Consider the following 16,502-nt stretch of genomic DNA (forward strand, 5'->3'; position numbering starts at 1 on the left):
TTTCACTCCTGGCTGCACGTGCATTCTTTTTACTCGTTTCAAAACGTTCTTTCCCTGACCTCCACAGTATATGGCTCTGTACATCGGTACTGGAAAAATAACATCACACAGGTCACTGTACATTTTCTTTCTTTTCACGCTGAACATATAATCATTCGAGAACCGTACAGACAAAAAACGAACACTGGCTACTATCTCCTTGAAGTACCCAAACAAAGTACCAGGCATAATTTCGCTGCTGATAACAAGCTCTGGTAACGCACCACAAAGTCTCACTTGACACACCGATCTTAAGAACGGGTCTTTGACGTCCCGAAAGAAGAAAAAACGGCTTACAAGCTGCCGCACGAATAGGTGTGCCAGACCCAGGCCTCCCTCTTTCACTCGCCTGAAAAGATTCGTGCGGCTGCAGCGTTCCCAGCTGGAAGCCCAAATAAAAACAGCGAACACTAGGTGGAACTTCTGCACATGCACTCGCGAACAATACAACACTTGCATCATGTACCATAATTTACTAACAAAAAACAAATTGCACACTGTCGCTCTGGCGAAAATTGATAGGTGTGAACCTTTCCATCTCTCCGCCTTTTCTCGTGTTTCTTTGGCTTGTTCTAGCCAGAAATCATCATTTTTCTTATAACTTTCAAGGGGAACGCCGAGGTACTTTACTGGGGTTTTAACCCATTTCACGTTGGCAAATGTCTGTGGTGTTGACTGCCACTCGCCGTGCCAAAAGCCCAGACACTTTCCCCAGTTCGCAAAGCTCCCCGTTACTTCTCCGAACCGTCTTACTACAGCGACTGTCTCTAGCAGGCTCTCCTTTTTCGTACAGCACACCGCTATATCATCAGCGTACGCTAAGAGCTTTAGCTCGGACGCCTGCAATCTGAACCCATGAACACAATCATTTTCAATTATTGCTTGACACAAAGTTTCAATATAAATACTAAACAAAAGAGGACTCAGTGGGCACCCTTGACGCACGCTCCGCTGGACGTCAACGGGGGCCCCCAATCTGTTGTTGACTATCAGGCGCGTTTTGCAGTTTCTATAAGCTAGGGATATTCCGTCGATGATGATTGAGCCTAAATTAACATGTTCGAGTATGGAACGCAATAATACATGAGATACACAGTCAAATGCCTTTTCTAGGTCAAGCTGGAGTATTGCGACAGCCGACCGAGAGGCGTCACAACACTCGAGCACACACCTCAATGAATGAATATTAGTAAAAATAGAGCGGCCCTTAATACCACAGGTTTGGTGGGCTCCCACAATCTGCGTCATAACGGTCTGAAGTCTGCTAGCCAATACTTTCATAAATATTTTATAATCACAGTTAGTTAGTGAGATTGGTCTGTATGATGTCACGAGTCTTAGCCTATCTTTTTGTTCTGTTTTTGGAATGAGCACAGTGTGTGCTTGGGAGAATGACAGAGGTAACGTTCCCACCTCAAATGCCTCATCAAAGACATCTTTCAACTGACAGGACAGGTCTTGCTTGAATGCTTTGTACCAAGCCGCGCTCAGACCGTCCGGACCGGGCGACTTTCCAGGGTTAAGATCATCTATTGCCTTTTCTATTTCTGCTATTGTTATAGGTGCTTCAAGAGCTGCTTTTCTTTCTTGTGACAGCCGAGGCATGCGCTCTAAGAAGGCTGTTTTAAACCCTTCTACATCTACTGATCTATGGGCAAACAGCCCTTCGTAGAATCGAAAGAAAGCTCGCCCTATAGCCTCCGTATCTGTTGTTTCAATACCATTTTCTTCTATCACATCGATGTGATTACGGCGGGCGTGCGCCCTTTCGATTCCCAGCGCTCGCTTTGTGGGCGTCTCCCCGGCCGCCCATGCCTCGGCTCTGGCTCGCACTATCGCTCCCCGATAACGTTCTTCATCTGCTGCTTCGAGTTTCTGTTTTATGCTACGAATGTCGTCTTTAAACTTGCCCGGCTGACGGCATTCAAGCTTAACCAGTTTTTCAAGCAATGTTCTTAAATTTCTTTCTTTGACTTTATCCTCATACTTAATGCAGCTAGCTCGCTCTATGGCTTTCATTTTGACATGTTGCTTAAATAAATCCCATTGCGCGCCGACACTGGGCACCTGTTCTGATTTCATTGCATCTATCGCCTCCTTCACATCTTGAATAAAGCATTGGTCGCTTAGAAGCTTTACGTTCATTTTCCACAGATCCCACGAAAACGTGTTTTGTTTTTCCGCACTTCCCATCAGACATTTAACCAGACAATGGTCCGAAAACGACACGGGCACTACATGGTATTGGGTGCACAAAGGTAATAGCTCCACTGATGCATAAATACGGTCAAGGCGAGCGTGACTCTGTCCTTGGAAATGCGTAAACTGCACTTCTCTCGCTCCCTCGAGACATTCTGCTACATCATCTATATCATGTTCTCCAATAAACCGTGATAAAAGCTGACTACTTCTGTCTCTATACCAGTGTGCATTGCTTCGGTCCCGAGTGTTCAAAACGCAGTTGAAATCTCCTAACACAACAACATGTTTATCTGCAGTCAGATATGGCTCAATGCTCAGAAAAAATTATACCTCTCATCTGTACCGTTCGGTGCATAAATACATATTACTCTCCAGGTAACATCACTGTAATAAAGATCAACAACAATAAATCTACCACTTGGACATGAATAAGCACTCTGTACATCTAGCCCCGGTAACTTTTTCAAAAATAGCAGGCATCCCGCTGACTTGCCCACCGCATGACTCACTGCAACGTAGTAGCGAGCCGTGAAGCGAAGCATCATGCTCCGGGTCTGCTCCTCCCCTTCAACTTTTGTTTCTTGCACTGCCAACATGTCGACGTCATGATCTACCAACAACCGGTATACTTGGCTCTGCTTTTTCTTTGCGGCTAGACCTCGCACGTTTAACGTAGCCAAACTAAACGACGCGTTGCGTGCCATGTTTTAACAGGAGGTAGCAGGACCCGAAGCATGACGCTTACCTTGCACGTCTAGCGCACGGCTAGACGTCTTCGGATCCGCCCGGTTGCCCGGTGTCCAGGTGCTGCCTCGGCGCCTCGTCGGTGGCCTTCCTCTCCGATTCGAGATTTGGCCGTGGCTTAAGGCTGGGGCGTCTCCCGGAGGACGCCTTCTGGTCCGCGGTCCCTTCAAGCGGACGCTTGACAGCCGGGTTGACTCCCCTGCCGGTTGACTCCCCTGCAAGCGCGGCTTCCTTGGTTCAGCTTGGGTGCCTTCTGTATCGCTGCTCTCCAACGTGTCGTCGTCAGCGGGAACGGGCGTGGCTGCCAGCTCGGTCACTGTTGCTGGCGGCTTCGTCGTAGCCTCCGTTGTCCCCTGGCTTTGCTTGCCTTCTGGTGTCTTTTCGCTGCGCGGTTTCTTTTGGGTTTCCAAGCTTCCGCTTCCCTTTGCTGCCTCCTCGGCTTCGGTCACGTCCATTAAGAGCTTCTCGGTGTAGTCGCTCACTCCTCGCCCAGTAGCTGCGGCGTAGGACCGCGTGCACTGAGCGTCTTCGTGTCCAAATCGTCTGCATATCGAGCACCGGGGCACTTTGCAGTCACGCCGGACATGTCCAGAGCCCTAACAGCGCAGGCACTGCATTGGTCGCCCCGGAACTACCACTAATGCTAGTTCTCCGGCGACCCGTACCTGGTGCGGTAGGTCTTCCAACTTCAAGCCAGTTTTCAACTTCATCAGCACCGTCCGGGCAGTCGAGTTCTTTTCTTGAACACCCGGCACCCGCCAACGCTCACGCTGTACGTCAACCACCTTGCCATAAGCGGCTAGAGCTGTACGGACGTCCTCGTCAGCTACGCCGTAATTAAGCCAGTGAAGGCGTAACTTGACTTGCCTGTCCTGTGGGTCCACGACGACGCAGCGCCGTCCCTTCACTTCCATTTCCTTCAAGGCTAGCAGCCGCTTGGTAGCGTCTGCATTGCACATGGTAACCGCCCAGACATGGTTAATCTGGTAGGCTCCGAGTGCGACAATTTCCGGCAGCATCCCGGCAAGAGCGAGGGCGTCCCTGAAATCTTCAACTCTGTAAGGCCGTGCTCGCACGTCACCATGCAGAAAAACTGCATTGGTAACAATGCGTCCTGTAGGCAGTTGTGGCAAAACAAAATGGTACTCATCTTCTTCTTGTTTCCTGTTACCGCGGCTGGTAAGGGCCGCCATCGCCGCTCCAACGGAGCTCATGATCCTACGAACCGCACAGCACGGCTGCCGGAAGCAGAATCCACTGAGCTATGCCCCCGACGTCCGAGATGGAGAGAAGGCACGTTCCGGAGCTTCAGACACGAATATATTGCAAATAAAAAAATAATAAAGGGGGCACCCGGGTTTGAACCGGGGACCTCTCGATCTGCAGTGGAATGCTCTACCACTGAGCTATGCCCCCGACGTCCGAGATGGAGAGAAGGCACGTTCCGGAGCTTTAGACACGAAAATATTGCAAATAAAAAAATAATAAAGGGGGCACCCGGGTTTGAACCGGGGACCTCTCGATCTGCAGTCGAATGCTCTACCACTGAGCTATGCCCTTTTTTTCTCTCTCTTTATTGCCGGTTTTTCGACAACAAAACACGTAGCACACATCACAAATGAGACGTCAAAACAAGGTTACAATAAAGGTTGTTATTGTTGTGCACATAATGCCGTCAGTCACGTGGTGACTGGCGATGTCAATTAAAATTCTTTTAGTGTAACCAAGGGTTCCACACTGGCAATCCAGGGGGAAACACATTCTTTTGTTTTTTCTACTTCTATTAAACGAGCCATGCTCGCTCGAAAGTACAGCCTTGGCGGTCTTCTATCTGGTTCACAGTAGAAGCCAGCCATTCGTGAGCGCCATATACTGTGCAGGCCAGTCAACATAATCAGATCAAAAGGTACTTCTTCTTCGTTGTCTATTGCAAGGTACCTGATGCCGTGCGTATCTAGCGGGAATTCCTTTTTCATTGTCCGCTGCAACACATCCCAAAAAAAGACCCCCTCCCAACAGTGAAGAAAAACGTGATCGATGGTTTCCGGTTGTTTGCAAATAAAACAGTGAGAACCCCAGGGCATATAAAACCCACGCTCCTCCAGGAAAGTTCTCACTGGTAGCGTCCCGGTATGCAGTTTGAAAAAGAATGATTTCACACTTGGCGCTACTTGCATTCTTTTAACTCTTTTCAGGACATTCTGACCCTGGCCTGCACTGTATATCGCTCTGTACAAGGGAATTGGCAACACTATGTCACATATGTCTTTATACAATTTTCTCTTTGTAACAGAATACAAATAATCATTGGAAAACCGAACGCACAGAAATCGCACACTTGACACTACTTCCCGAAAGTAACCCTGCACCGTACCCGACATGACATGGGTGCTAATAACATAGTCGGGTAACAGTCGCCCTAATCTTGCCTGGCACACCGTTTGCAGGAGTGGGTCGCTTACCTCGCGAAAAAAGAAAAACCGGTTCACTAACTGTTTGAGAAAGAGATGTGCCAGTCCAAGCCCCCCACACTTTACTCTCCTGAACAAGTTTGTGCGACTGCACCTTTCCCAGGTAGATCCCCACACAAATATCGCAAAAACCCTATGCAATTTTTGCACATTTACCCTAGAACAGTACATAACTTGCATCACATACCATAATTTAGCCACAAAAAACATGTTACACACGGTAGCCCTCGCAAACATGGAGAGATAATTAGCCCTCCAAGCATTCGCCTTTTCACGTAAGAGGTCTGCTTGTTGCTGCCAGTAGTCATTATTATTTTTGTAGTACTGAAGCGGCACACCGAGGTACTTCACAGGCATCCTCTGCCACACGACGTTGGCAAAAATGTCCGGCGTCGACGGCCACACTCCGTGCCAAAATCCCAGGCACTTTCCTCAGTTTACCCGACTTCCTGTAACGTCGCTGAAAATTTTGACAGCTCTAATAGATTCTTCGATGCTTTCGTAATCAATACAACAGACTGCAACATCATCGGCATACGCAAGCAATTTCACCTCTGACGAATGTAAACGAAAACCGTTAATAGCATTATTTTCAAGTATTGACAGACATAACGTTTCAATGTAAATGCAGAACAAAAGTGGACTGATGGGGCAGCCCTGGCGAACGGAACGCTGGATTTTTATGGGGGCCCCCAATGCCTTGTTAATAATTAGTCTGGTAGAGCAATTCTGATACGCCAGAGCTACACCGTCCATGATGATGGACCCGACATTAATGTGTTCTAATATGGTAAACAAAATAACATGCGCTACACAATCAAATGCCTTCTCCAGGTCCAACTGGAGTACGGCCACACATGCTTCCAGGAAATCGCAACACTCTAGAACGGACCGCATCTTGTGAAGATTCGTAGCTATAGTGCGACCCTTAATTCCACATGTTTGGTGCGGACCGACTATGTCTTTAATAATTGTCTGAAGTCTGGCAGCTAGAACTTTCATTAAAACCTTGTAGTCCACATTTGTGAGTGCTATTGGTCTATATGATGTTACTTGCTTCAGCTTGTCCTCATCCTCTGACTTCGGAATCAGCACCGTGTGGGATTCACTGAATGACGGTGGTAATACCTTTCCTTCGTACGCTTCGTTGAAAACTGCTACGAGCACTTCTGACAATTCCTTTTTAAATCGCTTGTACCACGCAGCGCAAAGCCCATCAGGGCCAGGCGACTTGCCGGGATTCAAATCATCAATCGCGCGTTCCACTTCAAAAACAGTTATCGGCGCTTCTAATGTAGCTTTGGTTTCATCACTCAGTTGGGGCATGCGTGCTAAAAACTTCGTTTTAAAGCGTTCCAGGTCTACCTGCCTATGTGCAAATATATTCTCATAGTGCTGAAAGAACACACGTGCTATGCTATCGGTACCTGTAACTTCGTGACCGCCCGCTTCGATCACGTCAATCTGATTGCGTCGTGCTTGCGCCTTTTCCAGTCCAAGCGCCCTTTTTGTGGGTGTCTACCCCACAGCAAAGGACTCGGCTCTAGCACGAACAATCGCGCCGCGATAACGCTCCTCGTCATGCAGTTCAAGTTGCTGTTTCATATTCCGTATATCACTTTTGAATGCTCCCGGCTCTTGGCACTCCAGTTCTGTTAACTTTTCCAAGGTTGTTCTTAGTTCTTTTTCTTTCTTTTTTGCTTCATAATTTAGTGTGACGGTACGATCGATGGCTTTCCTTTTAATCCGCTGTTTAAACTCTTCCCATCGTTCTGCAAATTTACCTTCTCCGTTCAGAAGAGTTTCTGCGATGCACTCCAACACCTCTGCTACGAAACTTTCATCAGTGGTCAGTTTCGAATTCATTTTCCACAGTTCCCAAGAGAATCTGCAACCTTTTGTCTTTCTTCCTATGTCACATTTAACTAGACAATGATCGGTGAAGGAAATAGGACAGACATTGTAACTGTTGCACATCGGTATTGCTGCAAGCGACACTTAAATGCGATCTAAACGCGCATGGCTGTTTCCCTGAAAGTGCGAGAAACGCACATCTCGCGTCCCCATCATGCAGTCAGCCACGTCCTCCAATTCCCATTCAGTAATTATCTCGGCCAAAATGTCCCGACCTTTATCGCTCTTTAGGCCTCGATTTGACCTATCTCTGGCATTGAGAACACAATTAAAATCACCTAACAGTACCATATGCTTATCAGAAGACATGTGCTCATTTAACTTTGAGAAAAAAAGCGACCGATCTTCTGACACATTTGGCGCATAAATACACACCACACACCATTCAAGTCCACTCAATACAAAATCGCACGAAACTAACCGGCCGGATGAACATGAAAAAATACGTTGCACCACGAGACCCGATAATTTCTTGACAAACAATAGGCAACCCGCCGACGCCCCTATGGCGTGGCTCACTATCACGTAATACCGCGACGTAAACCGCTGCACCATGCTGCGTGTCTCCTCGTCACCATCCACTTTTGTCTCTTGCACTGCTAACACGTCAAGGTCATGGTCCACCAGGAGCCTGAACACTTGGCTCTGCTTTCGCTTGGCGGCCAGACCTCGAACGTTTAGCGTCGCCAATCTAAGCGTCGGGTTGGTAGCCATGGCTGTCTAGTGAAAAGAGATTGGGCCCGGAGCATGGTGCTTACCTTTAGCGTCTAGCGCTGCGCTAGACACCCCCAGGCCCACCCGGTGGACCGGTGCCACTGGAGAGCGGTGGTGGCTTGTTGTCAGTCTTTTTTTTCCGCCGTATCAATGTGGGGACGTGGCTTGTAGCGGCTGCGCCTGCCCACAGATGTCTTCGAAAGCGGCACGTCCTCGCTACTTCCTTGGTTCGCTGCGTTGCTGCCTGCAAGCTGTTCAAGAGGACGTTTGACAGAGGCTCCGACGTTGCTGGCCGTTGCGTCGTTCTTTTCCGACGGGTCTTCCACTGTCTGCATTGGCACACATGCATCCACTGAGTTGCTTGTGCTTTCTTCCTTAGTCTTGCCTGCTGTAGCTTCTGCCCCTCCCTAGGTAGCCTTGTTATCCACTGGTGCCACCGCGTCGACAGCCGGTGCAAGCGAACCGTCTGCCGCACTTGGGGTTGCCTGGTCTCCTGCCCCTTTTGCCGCGTCCTCGGCCTCGGCCACATCCATCATCAACTGAGCGGCGTCGTCACCCTCGGCCGGCCCGGTCGCAGAAGCGTACGTGCGTATGCACTGGTCTTCCGAGTGACCAAGCCTGCGACATTGCGAGCACCGAGGGACCTTGCACTCCCGACGTACATGACCAGAGCCATGGCAGCGTAAGCACTGCATTGGGCGGCCAGGCACGACAACAAGGGCCAGTTCACCTGCGACCCTGATTTGGTGTGGGAGGTCTTCCAGCTTCACGCCGCTCTTGAGCTTGAGCAACACGGAGCGGGTAGTCGTCCCCTTGTCGCTGATTCCTTGTACCCGCCATCGCTCTCGGGTGACCTGAACGACCTTTCCAAAGGCCGCCAGCGCCGTTCTTACATCTTCATCAGCCACACAATGTATTAGCCAATGAAGTTGCAGCCGTGCCTGCTGGTCTTGGGGGTCAACCACGATGCAGCGCCGCCCCTTTACCTTGAGCTCCTTGACGTCCAGCAGCCGTTTCGTGGCGTCGGCATTGTTCATGGTCACCGCCCAGACGTGGTTGATCTGGTAAGCCCCAAGCGCAAGCACCTCCGGCAGCAGTCCTGTTGGGCCGAGAGCGTCCCGAAACTCCTCAGCTCTGTAGGGTCTGGCTCGCACGTCACCGTGCAAAAATACGGTGTTCAACACCACGCGTCCTTTTGGCAGGGGAGGCAAAATAATCTGATAGCCTGTGTCGTCTTCGCAGTTCACCCTGTTTCCGCGGCCAACTAGGGCCGCTGTCGCCGCTCCATTGGAGCCCATGACTCTGCTGACCGTTCAGCTCGGCTGCCGGAAGCAGAAACCACTGAGCTATGCCCCCGACGTCCGCGATGGAGAGAAGGCACGTTCCGGAGCTTCAGACACGAAAATATTGCTAATAAAAAAATAATAAAGGGGGCACCCGGGTTTGAACCGGGGACCTCTCGATCTGCAGTCGAATGCTCTACCACTGAGCTATGCCCCCGACGTCCGAGATGGAGTGAAGGCACGTTCCGGAGCTTCACACACGAAAATATTGCAAATAAAAAAATAATAAAGGGGGCACCCGGGTTTGAACCGGGGACCTCTCGATCTGCAGCCGAAGGCTCTACCACTGAGCTATGCCCCCTTTTTTTTTCTTTATTACCGGTTTGCCACTTACAAACACACAACTCATATAGACAAGGATACAATTATAATAAAATACGCGTGAGCCTTATCATGGCTGGAGTGGGAGGTTAAAATGGCCTCAGAGAAACCAGCTTATCAAGAACAGGTAACCAATCCGGTGGGTCTCTCTGGATTTTGAGAACATCTCGTACGTACACACAGTGTTCAATGAAGTTTTGCACTGCCGATCGTGCGTTTATATCCGCATTCCTGACCGCCATACTCGTTTTCCATACACTGTGCAAGCACAACAGCATTAGCATGTCACATGGCACGTCCTCTGTATCTGCGCATGGCAAAAATCTGATACCAAAGGGTGATACTGGCAACTCCTTCTTGACTGTCCGCTGAAGAATGTCCCACAGGAAAACAGCATCGTGACAGTCCAGAAAGATGTGCTCTATCGTTTCGGTCTTCTGGCATATCAAACAGTGCAATCCCCATGGAACAAAGATACCTTTACTTTCCAGCCACGGTTTTACAGGGAGCGTGCCTGTGTGCAGTTGAAAAAAAAAAGGTTTTTGATGACGCTCTAACTGGCATTTTCTGAACTCGTTTTAAAACGTCACGTTCTTGTCCTAGTTGATAGATGGAGCGGTACAACGGTATTGGCAAAAATACATCGAGTAGATCTTTGTATAATCGTTTACGCGCAACTGTGCCCAGGTATTCTAAGGAAAATCGCGACTTCAGTACTTGATAAGCTGAGACAATTTCGCGCCAAAAGCTGCTCAGTGTTCCCCGTGTCTCTGCGTTTGACGACACAATATATTCCGGAATATGATTACACATTTTAGCGTGTATAACAGCACTCAAGAAAATATCCCTTTGGTCTCGCAAAAAGAAAAACCTTGAAACAATTTGTTTCAAAACCAAATGACACAGTCCAAGTCCTCCGTTTCGCATGGAAAGGAACAAGTTTGACCGACTGGTGCGTTCCCATGTAGAATTCCATATATAGGTGGCAAACACTCTGTGTAATTTCTGGACACAAATTCTACTCATACTGAACACTTGAAGCACATAAAACACTTTTGCAACAAAAAATACATTACAGACTGTTTCGCGTCAAACATTGAAAAGTTATGCCCTCCCCATTTTTCACACTGGTCCTTCAGCCTGTCGGTCTCTTCTGCCCAGTATTCTGTGGTATTTCTATAATGCTGAAGAGGCACTCCCAAGTAACTAGCAGGAATATTTGTCCATCGCATATTTGCATACGTCTCCGGCGTTTCCCCCCAATTTCTATGCCAAATGCCAAGAGACTTATCCCAGCTAATGGCACTTCCGGTAGCGCTGCAGAATGCTGTAGCTTCCTTAACAGCTTCTTTAACACTGTCCTTGTCTCTGCAGAATATGGCGATGTCATCCGCATATGCCAGTATCTTCACTTCACTGGTGTAATAGGAATAACCATGCACCCTTTCATTTCTTAGAATTTTTAAACATAAGGGTTCCAAATAAAGTGCAAAAAGAAGAGACGAGCACGCACACCCTTGTTTTATACCTGACAGCACTGGAATGTTCTCACTTAAGGTGTTGTTGATTATAAGGTTTACGGCACACTCTTCATACACCATTTTGATGCCTTTAGTGATGACGCTTCCTACATCACAATGTTCTAATACTGATAGTAATTTGTCATGATTGACCCTGTCAAATGCTTTCTGAAGATCTAGTTGTATCATAGCTATGTTATCAAGATTTATGTCACAGCATTCAAGGATAGTTCTAGCGGTGTGTATATTTGTGTAAATGGTCCTTCCTTTGATGCCACATGTCTGGTGAGGCAGTACGAGGTGTGTGATAACGCTCTGCAATCTCTTGGCTAGCACCTTTGTAAATATTTTATAGTCTACATTTGTAAGGCTTATTGGTCGATAGGCCTCAACAGCCATCAATTTCCTGGGATCATCTGATTTTGGAATTAATACTACATGGCATTTTCTAAACGATAATGGTGCCCTTTTTCGATCATAGCACTCATCTATCACGCGGTGTAACGCTTGTGCCAGTTCTTTCTTGAAGGTTTTGTAAATGGCAGCGCCTAGTCCATCAGGCCCGGGTGCCTTGCCGGTGCTTAGCTCATCAATGGCCTGTTCTACCTCATGCAGACTAATTGGCCGCTCAAGCGTTTCTCTCACTTCATCGTCTAGCCTTGGCATAAGCGATAGAAAATCATTTCGAAAGGCTACTGTATCTTTTATTTTAGTGCTTAGCAGTCTTTGATAACACTCAACGCTTTCTTTATCAATTCTTTATCACGTGTCGCTTCGTTTTTATATCTTATTTCTTTTATCTCTTTTTTTTACTGCTTGCCTTTTTTCTTCACCGAGTGCCCGCTTAGTAGGCGTTTCTCCGAGCCATAGTCTTTCCGCTCGTGCTCTGACCATCGCCCCGCGATATTTATTCTCATCAATCACTTCAAGTTTACTTTTCAGGTCACGTATTTCCTTGCTAAAGTGTCCAGGGTTAGTACTCTCAACAGTAGTCATAAAATCTAACGTGCTCTTTAGTTCTTTCTCTTGCTGTTTTTCATTGCTACGCAGCACGCAAGCTCGTTCAATCGCGGCAATCTTTACTTCGTTCTTAAATTGTTCCCAAACTATTGTGAAGTTAGAAGTTTCAACCGAAAATATTCCATCCATCTTCTGCTTTACTTTCTTAAGAAAAATTTCATCATCCAACAATTTATCATTTAATTTCCACAAATTCCAACTGAATCTTGATACTTTTGCTTTGGTACCTACTGTCACTGTCACCAAGCAGTGATCACTAAATGTGACGTTCTTTACTCGGTACGTAGTAAGATGCGGTGTGATTTCAGCAGAAACATATATGCGGTCAAGTCTAGCGTGACTTACACCTTTATAGTGCGTATACTGTACGTGCTCGCCGCCGTCAAAAACACAACCAACGTCGTCTAGTTCAAATTCGTTTACAAGCGTGCTCAACAGTAACGCACTTTTATCGCGATAGGTCAATCAGTTCGCTCGATCTTGCGGTCTACACACACAGTTAAAGTCCCCAAATAATATTATGTTTCTTTCGTACGTCATAGAGGCTTTCAGGTTTCCTATGTATTCTTCGCGTTCGTGTATCTTATTCGGCGCATAAACACATATTGCACGCCAGAGGAGGCCGCAAAAACTAAAGTCGATGACTAGTAGCCTACCGTCATCACTGGAAGTGACAGTTTGCACAACAATATCAGTGCATTTCCGAACAAGTATTATGCAACCCGCGGAAGTTCCTCTGGCGTGAGACACGCATACATTATACCTATTCCTGAAAAGCTCGACCATTCTGTCTGTTTGCTCTTCGCTTTCTACTTTGGTTTCCTGCACTGCCATTATGTCGATATCATCTTCTAACAAGAGCCGGTTTATCTGGCACTGCCTTCTGCGGGATGCCAGACCCCTCACATTTAACGTCCCTACGCAAAAGGGAACTGTCAGACTAACAGCCATGTTTAGATTAGGCATACAGACAGAATGATACTCACGTCTGGGCAGGCAATAAAGGCAATAAACAGTACGCGGCAAGATCTACATGTCCGCTAGGGTAGGTCTTGCACTGAGGGCACGCTGTCTCAGCACAGTCCTTTCCCCGCTATTGCGGGGGTGGTGTTGAAGTCGTCCGCCTGTCAGGCGGTATGTTCGGCTTCGGTTTGAAGCCGGGTCGCCTTGTTATAGGCGTCTTCGGTGAGGGCTCGCCGCTGCTCGATCGTTCCGGTGTGTCTTCACATCCATCAATGACCTCACGAGGCCTCTTTGCAGCTGCTTTGGCAGCTGCTATCATTTCGATATCCTCAGAATTCCCGGTCCCGTCTTTCGTGGTCGACTCCGACGTGCTCGCTGAGGGCGCACCCTTTGTGTCAGTCATATTTTCTTCAGTAGTCGGTTTCTCAGACAGCACGCTCTTTGCGTCGACAGTCTGGCCACCACTGGATCTCTTGGTTTCCTCCGGTGTTGGAGTCGCTTCCGGGTGCGTGCTATCTGCCGCCTGCTCATCGGTCTCTGCTCGGGACGCCGCATCAGCGTCAGCGTGGTCCATTATGTGTTCAGCCATTTCGTCGCTTTTGACTGGGCTTATTACCGCAGCATACGACCTCACGCACTCTTGTTCCTCGTGGCCGTAGCGGCGGCAAAGTGCACAGCATGGTATGCGGCACTCGCGCCGGATGTGTCCCGTTCCATGGCACCGGAGGCATAACGGGGGTCTTCCTGGAACATGCACGAGCGCTAAGTTCTCCGCTACACGCACCTGGTGAGGCAAGTCTTCAACTGTCACGCCAGGTTTTGGCTGGAGTGTGGCCAAACGGGTGGTGGACCCTTTGTCATTGCATCGCTGTACTCGCCACTTTTCTCGGGTGACATCTGTAACCTTTCCGTAAGGGGGCTAAGGCTGCACGAACCTCGTCGTCATGAACGAAGTGCAACAGCCAATAAAGCTTCAGCCTGATGCCTTGGTTGCACGGATCAAAAACCATACAGGGTTGGTCTTTCACGTTGAAAGATTCCGCCGCTAGCATCTTTTTCTTCGAAGCTTCATCACGGAAGGTCACCGCCCATACGTGGTTCATTTGGAAGGCGCCAAGGGCCACCACTTCCGGCAGCAGTGCAAGACTCGCGATTAGCATCTCGAAAGTGCTCGACCCGATACGGCCTGGTTTTAACGTCAGCGTGCAAAAATACAGTATACAAAACTGAAGTACCTGAAGGCAGATGAGGCAAAACAACTTGGTATTCCGGGTAAGGCTTATCCGTACACCTGGTACCACGGCCGAGGGCCGCTGTAACCGCCCCTACGGAGCAAAGCATTCTGCGTCCGTTCACTGCGGTGGCCGGAAGTAGAATCGGTGAGCTATGCCCCCGACGTCCGAGATGGAGAGAAGGCACGTTCCGGAGCTTCAGACACGAAAATATTGCAAATAAAAAGATAATAATAAAGGGGGCACCCGGGTTTGAACCGGGGACCTCTCGATCTGCAGTCGAATGCTCTACCACTGAGCTATGCCCCCGACGTCCGAGATGGAGAGAAGGCACGTTCCGGAGCTTCAGACACGAAAATATTGCAAATAAAAAGATAATAAAGGGGGCACCCGGGTTTGAACCGGGGACCTCTCGATCTGCAGTCGAATGCTCTACCACTGAGCTATGCCCCCGACGTCCGAGATGGAGAGAAGGCACGTTCCTATGAGCTTCAGACACGAAAATATTGCAAATACAAAAAACTGATAAAGGGGGCACCCGGGTTTGAACCGGGGACCTCTCGATCTGCAGTCGAATGCTCTACCACTGAGCTATGCCCCCGACGTCCGAGATGGAGAAAAGGCACGTTCCGGAGCTTCAGACACGAAAATATTGCAAATAAAAAGATAATAAAGGGGGCACCCGGGTTTGAACCGGGGACCTCTTGATCTGCAGTCGAATGCTCTACCACTGAGCTATGCCCCCGACGTCCGAGATGGAGAGAAGGCACGTTCCGGAGCTTCAGACACGAAAATATTGCAAATAAAAAGATAATAAAGGGGGCACCCGGGTTTGAACCGGGGGACCTCTCGATCTGCAGTCGAATGCTCTACCACTGAGCTATGCCCCCGACGTCCGAGTTGGAGAGAAGGCACGTTCCTATGAGCTTCAGACACGAAAATATTGCAAATACAAAAAACTGATAAAGGGGGCACCCGGGTTTGAACCGGGGACCTCTCGATCTGCAGTCGAATGCTCTACCACTGAGCTATGCCCCCGACGTCCGAGATGGAGAGAAGGCACGTTCCGGAGCTTCAGACACGAAAATATTGCAAATAAAAAGATAATAAAGGGGGCACCCGGGTTTGAACCGGGGACCTCTCGATCTGCAGTCGAATGCTCTACCACTGAGCTATGCCCCCGACGTCCGAGATGGAGAGAAGGCACGTTCCTATGAGCTTCAGACACGAAAATATTGCAAATACAAAAAACTGATAAAGGGGGCACCCGGGTTTGGACCGGGGACCTCTCGATCTGCAGTCGAATGCTCTACCACTGAGCTATGCTTTTTTTTTCTTTATTGCCTGCTTGGCACAATACAGGGAAAACAATAATATAACATCATGTTTAAAATGCTAACTTGTCTATAGTTAGCATATGTGGGCTAAAAACGCTTTAGGGCCAAGAGTTCGCCCAGAAAAACATACCAATCAGGTTTTTCATCCTGCTGCTTGTATACATCTCGTAAATACGCAATGCTTTCGTTGAAGTTGTCTCTGTCTGACCTTGGGTTTACATCCTCATTGCGCACTGACATTCTGGTTTTCCATACACTGTGCATTACTAGAATCATTAACATATCATAGGGCACACTTTCGCTGTCGACCGGGAGAAATCGAATTCCATAAGGTGTGAGCGGCAGTTCCTTTTTTAAAGTTCTTTGGAGGATGTCCCATAGAAAGACAGCATCGCCACAATCGAGAAACATGTGCTCGATGGTTTCGGGCCTTTTGCATATTATACAATTTACCGACCACGGCACGAATATGCCTTTTTCTTGCAACCACGGTTTTGTAGAAAGTGTGCCGCTAAGTAGCATGAAAAAAAAAGTTTTGATCGACGACCGGATGGCCATTCTTTTAACCCTTTTCAAGACATTGCTGCCAGGTCCTGGCTTGTACAACGTTCGGTACAAAGGCACGGGCATCATCACGTCGATTAGGTCTTTGTACAGACGTTTTCTTTTAACATCGCTCAGA

At 48.3% G+C, this 16,502-nt stretch overlaps 12 non-coding genes across 12 annotated transcripts; all 12 read right to left on the reverse strand.

Annotated features, from left to right (window-relative positions):
* Window positions 1–4,329: 4,329 nt before the first annotated feature.
* On the reverse strand, window positions 4,330–4,401 carry Trnac-gca (transfer RNA cysteine (anticodon GCA)). Its single transcript has one exon. It is a non-coding gene; the product is annotated as a tRNA-Cys (tRNA).
* Window positions 4,402–4,470: 69 nt separating this feature from the next.
* On the reverse strand, window positions 4,471–4,545 carry Trnac-gca (transfer RNA cysteine (anticodon GCA)). Its single transcript has one exon. It is a non-coding gene; the product is annotated as a tRNA-Cys (tRNA).
* Window positions 4,546–9,512: 4,967 nt separating this feature from the next.
* Window positions 9,513–9,584, reverse strand: Trnac-gca (transfer RNA cysteine (anticodon GCA)). Its single transcript has one exon. It is a non-coding gene; the product is annotated as a tRNA-Cys (tRNA).
* Window positions 9,585–9,656: 72 nt separating this feature from the next.
* Window positions 9,657–9,728, reverse strand: Trnac-gca (transfer RNA cysteine (anticodon GCA)). The gene has a single exon. It is a non-coding gene; the product is annotated as a tRNA-Cys (tRNA).
* A 4,992-nt stretch (window positions 9,729–14,720) lies between these two features.
* Window positions 14,721–14,792, reverse strand: Trnac-gca (transfer RNA cysteine (anticodon GCA)). Its single transcript has one exon. It is a non-coding gene; the product is annotated as a tRNA-Cys (tRNA).
* Window positions 14,793–14,864: 72 nt separating this feature from the next.
* On the reverse strand, window positions 14,865–14,936 carry Trnac-gca (transfer RNA cysteine (anticodon GCA)). Its single transcript has one exon. It is a non-coding gene; the product is annotated as a tRNA-Cys (tRNA).
* A 76-nt stretch (window positions 14,937–15,012) lies between these two features.
* Window positions 15,013–15,084, reverse strand: Trnac-gca (transfer RNA cysteine (anticodon GCA)). Its single transcript has one exon. It is a non-coding gene; the product is annotated as a tRNA-Cys (tRNA).
* A 72-nt stretch (window positions 15,085–15,156) lies between these two features.
* On the reverse strand, window positions 15,157–15,228 carry Trnac-gca (transfer RNA cysteine (anticodon GCA)). Its single transcript has one exon. It is a non-coding gene; the product is annotated as a tRNA-Cys (tRNA).
* A 72-nt stretch (window positions 15,229–15,300) lies between these two features.
* Trnac-gca (transfer RNA cysteine (anticodon GCA)) lies at window positions 15,301–15,373 on the reverse strand. Its single transcript has one exon. It is a non-coding gene; the product is annotated as a tRNA-Cys (tRNA).
* Window positions 15,374–15,449: 76 nt separating this feature from the next.
* Trnac-gca (transfer RNA cysteine (anticodon GCA)) lies at window positions 15,450–15,521 on the reverse strand. The gene has a single exon. It is a non-coding gene; the product is annotated as a tRNA-Cys (tRNA).
* Window positions 15,522–15,593: 72 nt separating this feature from the next.
* Trnac-gca (transfer RNA cysteine (anticodon GCA)) lies at window positions 15,594–15,665 on the reverse strand. The gene has a single exon. It is a non-coding gene; the product is annotated as a tRNA-Cys (tRNA).
* A 73-nt stretch (window positions 15,666–15,738) lies between these two features.
* On the reverse strand, window positions 15,739–15,813 carry Trnac-gca (transfer RNA cysteine (anticodon GCA)). Its single transcript has one exon. It is a non-coding gene; the product is annotated as a tRNA-Cys (tRNA).
* Window positions 15,814–16,502: the final 689 nt, after the last annotated feature.

Source organism: Dermacentor silvarum, chromosome 1, assembly GCF_013339745.2.
Source record: "Dermacentor silvarum isolate Dsil-2018 chromosome 1, BIME_Dsil_1.4, whole genome shotgun sequence".
Classification (NCBI taxonomy): Eukaryota; Metazoa; Arthropoda; class Arachnida; order Ixodida; family Ixodidae; genus Dermacentor; species Dermacentor silvarum.